Consider the following 12,374-nt stretch of genomic DNA (forward strand, 5'->3'; position numbering starts at 1 on the left):
TATGAATCCCCAGCTGTGTGACCTTGGTCCGGTGTCTTACCTCTCTGGTTTCTCATTCACACACAAAAAATGAGAACTGAGGTTTAATTATCTGGCTCAGGGGCTTGTCATTACAGTTGTGTTAACCGTGTGTTTGGGAGAGATACACAGATGTGTGTGATGCATCAAAAAAATGAGATGGATTTGAGGAATGGATAGAGGCACAGATGTGAGACACAGCAAGGAGAGGAACGTGCTGATTGTTGAATGTGCTCATGGGGGGTATTTTGGTGTCGCTGTTCTATTTCCTCAGCTTTTCCATGTTTGAAAATGTTCATTAGAAAATGTTGGGGGAGGTGAATTCTGGTGTCTGACTCTACAGTCCCATTGTACAGATGAGAACATGGAGGAGCTGCAGAAGTGGCCTGCCCCAGGTCCATCTGGTGACTCGGAGACAAACAGAACACCCAGGTGCACTGAATAAGTCCTTCCCCTGGATGGGCATCCCTGGGCTAAGTTGCTGAACCTCTCTGGGTCTCATCGCCAACTCCATTCTGAATCTGGAACTCCCAACTTGCACCTGAGCTGCAAAGTGAAGGTATGTGTCACTCCCCCCCAAAGGATAGCAGGTCTCTTTCCATTTGGGCCCATGTTGACCCCTCCTCTGGCCTTGGATGTTTGACCTCCTAGGGCTTTGCCAGCCATGGCTAGACTGGGGGCTTCTTTCATACTCATGCCTATTCCTGGGGACCTGGTCCAAAGAGAATGTCTGTAAAAGGGTGGGCATTATCTCATGGTTTCGTAGATCTTTCTGGAGCACTTACTAAGTGCCAGGTACTGTACAGGGGTGTGTGTGTTGGGGGTGGGGAGTGGTTACCACAGTGCACCAAATCAGCCTGCAACCTGAGGGCAGGGGAAACTGAGGGTAAGCAACTTATTTGTTCAACAGACTGCATACTGGGGCAGGAACCAGGGTGCTATTGGTCACAACTATATTCTTGGCAGACTGGATACTCATAAACAATACTTCCTGTATGAATGAATAAACTTGGATAGTCACCCCTGCAATGCCTCCTGTCTGCTAACTTTGAACCCCAGTCAATTCCCAAGTTCCGAGTCCCCCAGGATTGGCATCTCTGAGACATCAGTGCCACCCAGCTCAGATCAGGTCCTGCTTGCTGGCTGTGTGACCCTGGGCAAAACACTTCCCCTCTCTGAGCCAATTTAGTTTTCTACACTGCAAGGGGGGAGGCCTGGTGTGCTGCACTTCATGGGGTCACAGAGAGTCAGACACAGCTTCCAGACTGAACACCAAGGTGGGAATCACTAAAGACCTCCAGGTGGGGGTCCCTGGAGGTCTCTTCTGGTGAAGACTGGAAAAACAGCACATACATGAATACTCAAGGCATAGCCCCCTAGGCTCAATCTTGGCAGATGAAAGGCAAACTGCACAAAAATAATGTCTGTGTATACTGCTGTTCCTGGAAGGGTCACATACCTCCAAGGACTGTGGATGACCACTGTATAACATAGATTGACTACTGTCTTATGTTTGGGGCAATACATGTGCTCACATCTGGAACGGATAAAATTTCATTTTTGCTATAATAATAACAGCACTTATCTGCACTTCCTGTCAGGTGCTGCTCTCCATGAGAACATTCTCTCCTAATGACCCTATGAAATGAGGCCTGTTATTGATTTCCCTTAGAAATGGAGGCACGGAGAGGTGAAGTAGTTTGCCCAAGGTCACACAGCAAAGGAAGTGGGAGGATGTGAACCAAGGGCTCACTGGTTGGCGTCAGGGCCCTGGACCTCCGTGGTCTCTTCAATAATATGCATAGTACCACCAAGATCTCAGGATCAATTCTAAAGCTTAAAACACAAAGCTTAAAACAATCACTCGTTTATTCAACACAATTATTGAGTCGCTTCGGTATGCACGTGGCTTTTCCAGGGCACCGGGGAAGCGGAAGACAACAGACCAGAGTGTAGGTGCCGTTGGCCTGTGCGCCCCGGAAGGGTAGCTCCGAGCTGTCTGGGTGCTCAATGGGCCCCGGGCACGGCGCAGGCCACACTGCAGGCGCTCTGCAAGCGTTCCCTGAAGGAATGCGCGAATCGAACTGTCACGCCCGCAAGGCGTACACAGCCCGGCGAGGCGGAAACAGACCCAACACCACCGAGGCGTCCCGGGGCTTCTGGGAATCCCATCTGCGAGGCCTCGAGGAGGTGGTAGGACAGGTCGGACCCGCGTCCCCGGCGCCCTCCCCGGGCCGTAGCAGCTCAAAAGGCCGACTGAGGTGAGTGAGCAAGCAGCGTTCGGGGTCCCGGCGAGGAGCCCCAGAACAGCCTCCGCCCGCCCCCCGCGCCTTCCACGCTTTTAACTCCGACTCCCGGCTCCTTCGCGATTCCACCTACGGGGCCTCCCGTATCCTCCATCCTCAACTCCCGCTACCTTTTCGAACCATCGGCGTTGCCCCTGCTCGCGTCCTCCCGCCTGGCGACCGTCCCCCGAGTCGGGGCGCCCAGGGTGAACGGCGCCCCCTCCCCAGCCGGCCCAGTCGAGCCCGAGGTCCGGGAGCGCCAATCCCTTTAGCCTCTCTCTCTAATCCGGAGCATCGCTCGATGCTGTCGGTCGACTCCACCGGAGCCTGGGAAAGCGCGCCCCCGAACCCCCGGGACTCCGGCTGGGGAGGGGGCGGTGCCGGCGCGGAGGTCACCCTCCCGGGGCGTCCGCAGCTTCCCATTCGCTTGCGGGCCCGCCGCTCCGCGCCCAGAGCCGGAGCTGGTTCGCCGAGTCGCGGGGCGGGGCCTCCTCCAAGCCCGTCCCCCGGTGAGGGCGGAGGGAGGAGGAGGAAAGGGGGGGGCGGAACACAAAACCTGCAAGGTTTTTTTTTTTTCCTTTTGCATTTAATTAAAAAAAAATTTTTTTTTTTTTTTTTTGTAAACCCGAGGGGTCCCGCCCGGAGCGGGCGCGAGTCCAGGGCGCCCGGGCCGCGGCGCGCGGCGGCGGCAGGGGCCTGGCGGAGGCCGCCGGGCGGCCGCCATGCAATCAGGCAGTGCGCTGACCGGCCCGGCCGGTCGGCCCCTTCTGGGTCCTCCCTTTGCAGCCCGTGCGGGGCCGTCTCGGAGACCCCGCGCCGACGGCTGCTCAAACATCAGGGTGAGTTTCTCACAATGTAGCAATTTCTCTTTAAATCTCTTAACTCTCTCTACCTGCGAGTCGGGGCTGTGACAGGGCGCAAAAGCGAGGGGGGGAGTGGGGGTTGGCGGCGAGGGTGTGTGTTGGGGGAGCCGAAGCCGGGGCCGAGCCCACCCCCCCGACACTCAACACTCAGCCCCCCAACCGGGGCGCAGCGCCCGCTGCCTCTTTTTCTGCTCCGCGCCCACCACCCCCGGCAGCTTCCCCCCACCCCCCGCTTCTCTCCCACCATCGCCGCCGCCCTTATCCTGCGGGGACCCCCCCGCCCACCCACCCCGGGCTCGCCTGCCCGCGCCCGGTGCCTCCCCGGCCCTCCCGCCGGCTGCCGGGGATACAATGGAGCGGCGGAAAAACGAGAGCTAACGTTCCACGGGGGGAGGGGCGGGGAGACCCCCTCCCCCGGCCCGGGGGCCCCCTCCCCTCGCTCCGCTCCCCGCCTTTCGGAGAAGAAGAGGGCCATGGGGGAGCGGATGGTGGTTTCCCGGCCGGAGCCGGCGAGCCTTCATCTTCCCCCTCTTCGCCCCGTGCCCTGCGCCCCCTCCTCAAATCACTCCTGGGGGTCCGGGGAGAAACAGGGCCTCTGGCAAGCTGGGGGGGGGATGGATGCGGAAGGCGGCCACTGGGTCTCCCCCTCCCCACCGCCCCTAAACAATGAAAGGAGTTGACTTGGTCCCCCCACCCCCCAGCAGTGAAAGGAGTTGACCCCCTCCCCCGCTAGCTGGCGGGTCCCGGAGGGGGCCGTTACGGGGAGGGGGGTGGGGGGGGAGGAGGGAAGTGAGCCTTACCCCTGTCACCTCCCGAGATTTGGGGCGGCCCCCCATCTCCACCCCCTCGGCCGGGGAATGGGAGGCACCAGGCCCAGCCCGGGCACCGCGCTCGGATGGTGACCTTTAGACAAAGGCAACCTTTTCCCTGGGGTGAGCCCGGCCGAGCCGGGCCCGAGGCCTCCCCGGGCCCCTGCGGAGGGCGGCCAGGCCGCGGGCACCCGGAGGGAGGGATGGAGGAGGCGGGAGGAGGGCCGGAGCCATCTGGTTTTCCCATCCCTGGTTGCCCCTCGGCGGCTTCTCCGGCTCCTGTCACGGGCGGCCCGCGGGGAGACAAGGGACCGGGGAGCTGCCCAGGCCTTGGTCCGCGGCCAGCGGCGAGCGGGGCGAGGAGCCGCGGGCGGGCTGGGGAGGCAGCGGTGATTGGAGCCTCGGCGGCTCCTTCCTCTCCGCACCCCTTTGTTTTGCTTTGTGGTTCTGAGCAGCTGAACTTCCCGGGAGGTGGGGTCAGAGGCCGCTGTGTCAGCGCTCCCCGGGAGGCCGGGGTGACAGGTCCCAGCGCTCCGGTGTGCCCGGGCCGGGGCTGCTGCTGCCCGTGCCCGGACTGATGCCGGCCAGGCGGCCCCTTTTGTCACAGCCCGCCTATAGTGTAACCGTCTAGGGGGATGTGTCTGCTTTCCCCTCACACCTCCTTTCGCCGGCTGCTCCTCAAGGAAACAGTTTTTCGGAACACCCCAGACTTCACGGCCTGAGATTTCGGATAAGCGCTCTGTGCTTTCAGCCTCAACCCCCACTTGGGATGGGAGTTGGGCGGGGGGGGCTCTGTCATCTCTGACCTGCTGGGGTGATGGGAGAACCGGGGAGGTGGGCAGATGAGGACCCCCGTGCCAGTGTCTAGCGGGCCTTAAGGGGTATGCTTACCTACACCCTCTGCCCCTCCCTCGGAGCTCCCCCACTCCTAGAAGCCGGAAATAACATCTCCCTACCCAGAGAGCACTAGGGATTAGCCGCTGTTAGGTGAGCTACACACTGGCCACAACCCAAGGAGGAAGTTGGGGGGGGCCAGTTATGTGAGTCCCATTTTGCAGACAGGCTAATGGAGGCTCACCGCAGTTGAGTGACTCGCCCAGGGTCACACGGCCCCAGTCTGTAACCATCTCAAGTTTTCCCAGCTCAGCTCAAAACTGTTAGGTCTGCCTGTACCTGCTTTTGTCATTTTCATTCCTTTGACTTCAGCTGGGTCTCAAATGTAGAGGAGACGGGGAAGGAGTTGCCAAATTTTTTCTTTCCCCCCACAGAGTACGCGTAAGGGGTCAGCTGGGCTGAGGGCAGGGTGCTTTCACCTGCGGCCCAAGCAAAGCGTTCACCTGCAGGAGCAGAGGGTTGAAGACGTGGGGATCGGGAGAAGGGGGGCCCCAGGCCTTGCTGCGTGGGGCTTGAGGGGGGTGGGCACTTGGTGGTTGGCCCCTCTGTCATCCTCTTCCTGCACCTGAGCTGGCTCTTGGCCCAGCTTGCTGCTCCTCAGCTTTGCTGGTAGGGACGCTGAACTACTTGGGAACTTCGCTGTGGCTCTGCCTGGCGACCCTGTGTGGTGCCGTGACACAGCTGGCAGAGAAGTCCCTGCCTATCCTCCCCGTGGCCCGGGTGGCAGGCTCCTTGTCCCACCCTGCGACCTCAGGCACCAGATTCAACTCACTTGTCCTCAGTTTCCTCATCAGCAGGGGGTGGGGGGACCATTAGAGCCTCTTTAACTGATCTCCCCGTGGCTGAAAGTTTTATCCATGCGTGTTATTTTTGTTTTCCCCTCACTCTGCGGGAATATGGCTGGCCTGTAGGGGTGGGGAGGAATATTGGGGGGCTGGGTTTTTGAGGGTGACCAGCAAAAGACCCTGGAGGAATTCCCTGTGGTGGATGAGCACCACAAAATAGTTTCACTTTGGTGACCCCCTTCCTCCAGCTTTCTGGGACCCTTTCCCTTCAGCACTTACTGGTGCCAGATAAACCCTTGGGTGGGTGGGTGGGTGTCTGGCATGAGGGAGAAGGGCTGTGGAGGGCCCAGCCTACCCCGGGAGGGAGGCTGTAGGGGTGACCTCCCCATTTTCAGATAAGGAAACTGCGGTCTGTGGCTGAGAGGGGATTCCAACCCAGACTGCAGGGATGAAGGGGCTGGGGGTACCGTTGGAGAAGGGCGAACACTTTCAGGGACCCCTTGCAGATACTTTCCTGAGGTGACAGGCGTAAGAAGTCATAATAATCCCTGTGGGGTGGGGGCAGGAGGGGCGGGGCTGTGGGCCTCTCTGGAGTGAGTGCTTCCTGATTTTGGGGGGGTTGGGAGGGAAGTGGGGGAAGCATGAGTAAGGCCCAGGAGTGACAGGCCTATGCCCCGCCCCCTTATTTGCCAACTTCCTTCCCAGAGGCCTCCGGGGCCTTCCCCAACTTTCCCTGGGGATGTGGGGGGGGGTCTCCCTCCTCTCCCCTTTGAAAGGGCCCAGGGGTCAGCGCCAAGCCCTGAGAGCCTGGCTGGAGAGGTCCTGGGGTGTGTGTGAGGGTCCTGGGGTGGGGGGTCACCTTTCCACCCCAGGCCCAGCCACAACCAGAGTCACCCTCCCCAGCTCTCCCCGTGGCTGTCTTGACTCCTGGTCTCAAGAATGCAGAGGGCTGCTGGTGGGGGGAAGTTAATTGGAAACAGGAAAACATGGCATTCCTTTCTAGACGGCCTGGGCTTGGAAAGCAGTGAAGGGTTGCCTTTCTGCCTCTCCTGCCCTGCAGGGGAGAGGGGTGGGGGGCATGGTTATCTTGCCTTGATCTCTTTGGGGTCTCTCCCTCACCGGGCTCCCTGACTTTTACTGGAAACAGCAAGTTGCCTGTTTTACATCCGTGGTATGAAACACTTTTCCCCGCCAAGCACAATCACTTGGGCGGCGCCCCCCCCACTCCCCCTCACTGGTTCATACCCATGTTTGTCCCGGGCACTCTGAGGGCGGAGGGCCTGAGTTGGCTCTCCAGTTAGGATGTGTCACTCTCGAGACACGTGGGAAATGTTTGGTTAACTGGTCCCCGAGGATTCCCTCCTCCTTCCTTCCCTAGACATCTCCCCTGCCCGGGGTCCCACCATTAGAGTTCTGTCCCCATCCACTGAAGCCTTTGTGTCTCAGCGGCACGCAGGATCCCCCCAGCGGGAAAGAGAGAGGGTTTTCTAAGACATCTCTGGCTTGGCAACAATGAGTATTGTGTCCTGAGTTTATGGATATTCGCTGATGCTGGGGATCTGCTGGCAGGAGAAGCTGGAGAGAAGGCCTTTGTGTCTGTAATTGTTCCTAATCAAACTTCCTGAGGTCTTCTGTATGCCTGGGCTCCAGGGCCCAGTTATGATATGGGGACCCAGTTCAGGAGGAGGGCAGAGAGAAGAGTTGTCTTCAAGGCTGCCGGAGGACTTGATCCATTCTGTCTGGGTGGTTTGCAAAGGCTCCAGGGACGAAACACCTTCTTTCTCCCTCTCTCTCTTTTTTTCCTCCTGAGTGATACCCAGGACAAATTCAAAATGCCAAATATAGCTCCCCTTTCCTCCTCTGGGACCTCCCTGGTCTCCCAGCTCCCCAGAGGCGACTCCTCAATCCTGATGTTCTGTGCACATACATTTGTGTACATGTGTATGTCTTTAAAAATATGTATTTTACACACGCTAGAACCCTCTGCCCATTGTCCTGCATGTTGCTTGTTTTGCTTCGTCTCCCTGGGAGACCTACACAGTACCCAGAGGGTTTCTCTGGATTTTTCTTGACTGTGTTGTATTCCTTGGTGTGGGCACGTCCTCCATGACTCAGCATGGACATGGAGGTGTTTCCTGATGTTTCTACCTGCCGAACAGGAGGACAGACATCTGCTTGGTGTTTCAGGAAACGGGTATGCCGCCAGGATATACTGGAGGCAGGGATTGATGGGTCAAGAGCCTGCTATTTGTCATTGGGTCACACGAAGGAGGCACCTGTGCAGCTGAATCTTGAAGGAAGTCATTCCCCCTCCTGTTCAAGTCATCCTGCCAGTCCGCCCCATTGTCTTTGCTTCTCATGACCTCCTTGCCCCCTCCTTCCTGCCCGTAACTTGCACCCACCCCAGGTGGAGATCAAGGGCGTGGGTGCTGTTGGTTCAAATCCAGGTTCTGCCACTTGCTGGTTGAATGGCTGCAGGCTGAGGGCTTGCTGACTCTGGGCCTCAGTTTTCCCTTCTGTTAAATGGGCCAGTCTCAGTACTTATCTTTGGAAACTTTGTTACGAGGATTAAATAGTATCTAACAAACTCATAGGTAGCCTAGTCTAGGCTGTTCGTGGCAGTGTCATCTGTCATTCAGTGGCAGCCCTATCACCTGGGGGCAGGAACCCCTTAATCCTGGGCTGTGAACTCCCTTACTGACAGGCAGGGGAGGTGACTTTTGCACTTACTTGCAGTGTGACCTTGGGCGAGTGATCCTTCCTCAGGTCTTGGTTTCCTTGTCTGTGAAATGGGCCCGTGGCGTCTCCCTGGCAGGGCTGTAAGGGCAGGAGGAGGCAGTGGGCCGGCGGGCAGTTGGTGTTTGGGAATCAGCATCTGATGTTGCCGTTGTTTTCGCTATGATTACTTTTCTCCCATGGGCCCCATGCTGATTTCCCTGCTCTGAAAGCTTTCCATTGTCTTCCCAAAAGGCACCTAGGGAACGTTGGCATTCTGTACTGCTTGGCTGCGGAGGGCACAGGGCAGGCTGCTCTGGCATGCAGCAAGGCCGTGCGGCCCTGGGGTTGGACGGGGCCGCCCCGCTCTGGGCCTCAGTCTCCTTACCTGGAGGAGTGGCTGTGACGGGAGACGCACCTTTGTGCTCACGGTTGTTGAGCGCTTCACATGGTGCCTGGCACATCGCCAGTGCTCAGCAAACGTTCCTGGTTGTTATGGTGATGATGATGGTAACAGTGCTGATCATGGTGGTGATGGCGGTGATGATGTTGATAGTGATGGAGAGAAGTACCAAAGTCTCCCGTGGAATTAGATACCAAGTCTTTGCCTCCTTCCCCTAAAACCCTGGGCAGACAATGTTGGTTATTTTAATTGAAAAGAAGAATCCAAGGGAATCAAGTGCCCCTTTGGGCCTCAGTTTCCTCATCTCTGACAAAACTCATGGGGTCACTGTGAGGCTTAAATGAGTGAAGATGTAGGAGAGCTTTTAAGACAGACCCTGGCTTGCAGGAGTGCACAGGGAAGGTTTGCTTTGCTTGTTGTTATTTTAACTTTTTATCATGGAAATTTTAAAGCACCCACCAAGAGTTGAGAGAATAGAATAATCAACCCCTGTGTATCCATCTCCAGCTTTGCCAGTTTTTCCTGATCCCCCTTCCTCATTTCTGCCCTTCCTTTCCCTTTTGTGCTAAAGTATGTTTAAGCAAATTCCAAACACTGTATCAGTTCAACTGTAACATTAACGTTTTTAATGGTATTATTATTTTTGGCATCCATAATCTACCATCATGTCTGGGATCTGCCCATTTCACAGGTGGGGGCAATCAAGGCTGCAGGCGGTAAGCTGTGGTCAGATTGTTCCATCCTGTGTTGGCCACCCCAGGCTTTGCACGCTGGTAGCTGTTTCACATCATGCATGCTTGGGGATTTATGCCTGGATGTGTATTGTGTGGGTTGGGGGTTCTGATATTCCGTGCAGAAATCACAGAGAAGGTGGGCTGTTGACAGAGGGATGGATAGATGACAGTGAGGGCTTCGGGTCCTCTCTCTGCCTCTCCTGACTTTGTGACTTGGAGGCAAGTTACTATCCTCCTCTCATTCCAGATTAGAGAAGCAGAAGTACAAGGATAATAACTGATGCTTCTTTTGAGAGCTTTTGCATTTGTTAAATAAGGTCCCGCGTGGAAAAGTGTTTTGCAAGTGCCTGGCTCTGAGTAAGCGCTTGGCAGGTCACCGTTGTCACTGTCGTGATTACTTCCAGGTGTGCCCCAAGGGGACTGTAACCAAAGGCTCCTTCCAGGGTTCAGAGGTCAGAGGAGGGGTCCATGTCTCTGGAGTCCCCCTGCCAGGCCCAGTTGCCTTTCTCCCCTCCTCTTGCTCACTCCGTCTCTCTGTAATTCTCCTTCGAAGTGTTTCTTGTCCTTGCCGGGGCGAAAGGGTTGCTGACTTCTCGATGACCCCCCCCACCCCACCCCTTGTGTCCCGTAGATCCCAGCCTGGCAGCCTTGGGAGCGGAGTGAAGGAGTAATGTCTGGCTATGGCTGTGGGACCCTCGTTAATGACCCCTGGGGCCCTGGAGGGAGCCCCAGTGGCCTCCGCAACCTGTTCCCCCAGGACACCTGCAGATTGAGGGTCCCTGGGTCCCCTTTTTCCAGAGGAGGCATGCTGTCCTGCCTCTCCTTCACCGCATGGTGCTGGGCAGGCTGATGCCCACAGTACTGACCTCCTGGGACACTTGTGACAGTTGGCTGGGCTGTATAACCTCCCTCCTGTCCTTCAAGGAGGCACCTCATCCATCCTCAGACACTCAACCCCCCAGGCGAGGTGGGGGGACCCCTGGAAGAATTCTCAGCTCTTTACCCAGTCGGGCCGGGTTCCCCTCGTCCTGGCAAGCTCTTGCCACACTGGCTTCATTCCTCTCCCCAGAACCTGCACAGTCACCTCCGAGTTCTGTGGATGTGTGTATTCTTTCACAGAGGTATATTTCCCTCTTATCCTTTCACCGGATGTAATTGACATACACAACAGAACGCACTGAGATGATCGATGCTTCTCCCTGAGTCTTGCCAAATGGTAGCCGCCTGTGTAATCCACACCCCGTCAAGACCCAGAGCGTTTGCATCGCAGCCAGAAAGTTCCCTTGTGCCCCCTCCTAGTCAACAGCCCCTCGTAGAGCATCAGAGCCCCTGGCCTGCTGCTCCCTCATGTCAGGGCTTGCAGGTCTGCCTTGCCTCTTCTCGAATCCCTTAGACTCTCGCAGACCTGCCTGGTCCTTTGGGTTGAACATCTCAGCATCACTGTCTTGAGACTTGGCCGTGTAGTCGTGGTCTCAGGATGGCCTGCCTGGTTTTCACCGAGCAGGAGTCCTTGGGAAGGTTTTCCCTCCTTTCTCTCCAGAGAGAGAGATCTTCCCACTCCCCACCCCCCTGGAATCTCATCATTCAGGAGCCCCTCGCCTGGGTGCCTTCCTCAGCCCCTAGTCTGGGGATGCTGTCTCTACTCGCTACACCACCCCTCGTAGCTCTGTAGGGATGTAGATGTCCTGTGAGCGTCCCTCCAGGCCTGGCTTTCTCACTCGATTCTAAACTATGGAAGGAAAGAAACAGCGTGCCCGTGTTCCCAGCTCCTGGCGTGCAGTAGGAATTTTGGAGATGTTTGTTGACTGACCAACTGACTGACTGAAGGATGGAATATGTCACAGGGGTGAAGAAAGCCGAGCAGAGAGCTTGTGTTTGGAGTCACCATTCTATTTCTTAAAAAGTGTGACCCATTTGCTTCCAAAGCACCAGTGGTGTTTGCTAACAGTGCCAATCCCAGGCTCCCACTTGGAACGTATCTCCTGAGAGTCCTGGTGGGTGCGGCCCGGGCCAACTCAGCCACCTTCATCACTGCGCTGGACCTATCCCCTTAGCACTTTTATCACGCCCTACCCCTGAGTGCCCCTTCCTTGGCTCCGGATGCCCAGCCCTCAAAGCTGCAGGGCTCCGGACAGGAAGCCACTGGTGTCCCAGCTGCTCATGACCCTTGCTCCATAGGTGCTGTTACGTCCTGCCCTGGCTGCCTTCCCGGTGCCCAGTAGGCGCTCCCTAACCATCTACAGAGAGGGAGTGAATCAGGGCCCGTGGGGCAGGTCAGGACGGGAGCCTGGCCCTTGCTCAATGGAAAGACCGAGATGCGGGGCGGTGGGGGGGGTGCTCAAGTGCTGTCCCTCTGAGTTTAGTCACAGACTGGAAACCAGCCATTCTGTGTTCTGTCAAATCTTAGCTGTCGCTTGTAAGCTGCATCTCCTTTCATAGACGGATACAGACTCAGGTCTCGGTTGGTAACAGTTTTGGGAAAATCTCTCCATTCTGGCCTTCAGATTTGTGCAACCCTTCGGGCTGCCCTGGTGGCTCAGATGGTCTCCTGCCTGCAATGCAGGAGACCCCGGTGCCGTCTCTGGGTCAGCAGGATGCCTTGGAGAAGGGAGTGTCTCCTCACTCCAGGGTTCTTCCCTGGAGAATTCCGCAGACAGAGGAGCCTGGTGGGCTGCAGTCCATGGGGTGGCAGAGGGTCAGACACGTCTGAGTGACTCACACTTTCGCTTTTCTGAATGCCTACGGTTTGCCCCCTACCTCTCAAAACTGCTTCATGAAGTGTTGCTTCTCTTTGTCAGATTTCTGTCTAGCTGGACAAGCAGAATTCCTGACGCCCACCCAGCTCTTCTCCCCCTCCCACCCCCCCCC

At 57.1% G+C, this 12,374-nt stretch overlaps 1 protein-coding gene across 4 annotated transcripts in view; it reads left to right on the forward strand.

The window, feature by feature from the left end:
• Positions 1-2,179: 2,179 nt before the first annotated feature.
• The window catches only part of BICRA (BRD4 interacting chromatin remodeling complex associated protein), a 74,748-nt gene continuing 64,553 nt past the window's right edge, over positions 2,180-12,374 (forward strand). For 3 of the 4 annotated variants that reach the window (XM_042232241.1, XM_060398152.1, XM_027978541.2), the window contains exon 1: positions 3,108-3,142. The gene's annotated coding sequence lies outside the window, so the exon portion shown is untranslated. Of the gene's footprint in view, positions 2,280-3,107; positions 3,143-12,374 lie in introns of those variants that run through there. The other variant, XM_060398150.1, reaches the window with a different exon arrangement.

Source organism: Ovis aries, chromosome 14 (assembly GCF_016772045.2).
Source record: "Ovis aries strain OAR_USU_Benz2616 breed Rambouillet chromosome 14, ARS-UI_Ramb_v3.0, whole genome shotgun sequence".
NCBI lineage: Eukaryota > Metazoa > Chordata > Mammalia > Artiodactyla > Bovidae > Ovis > Ovis aries.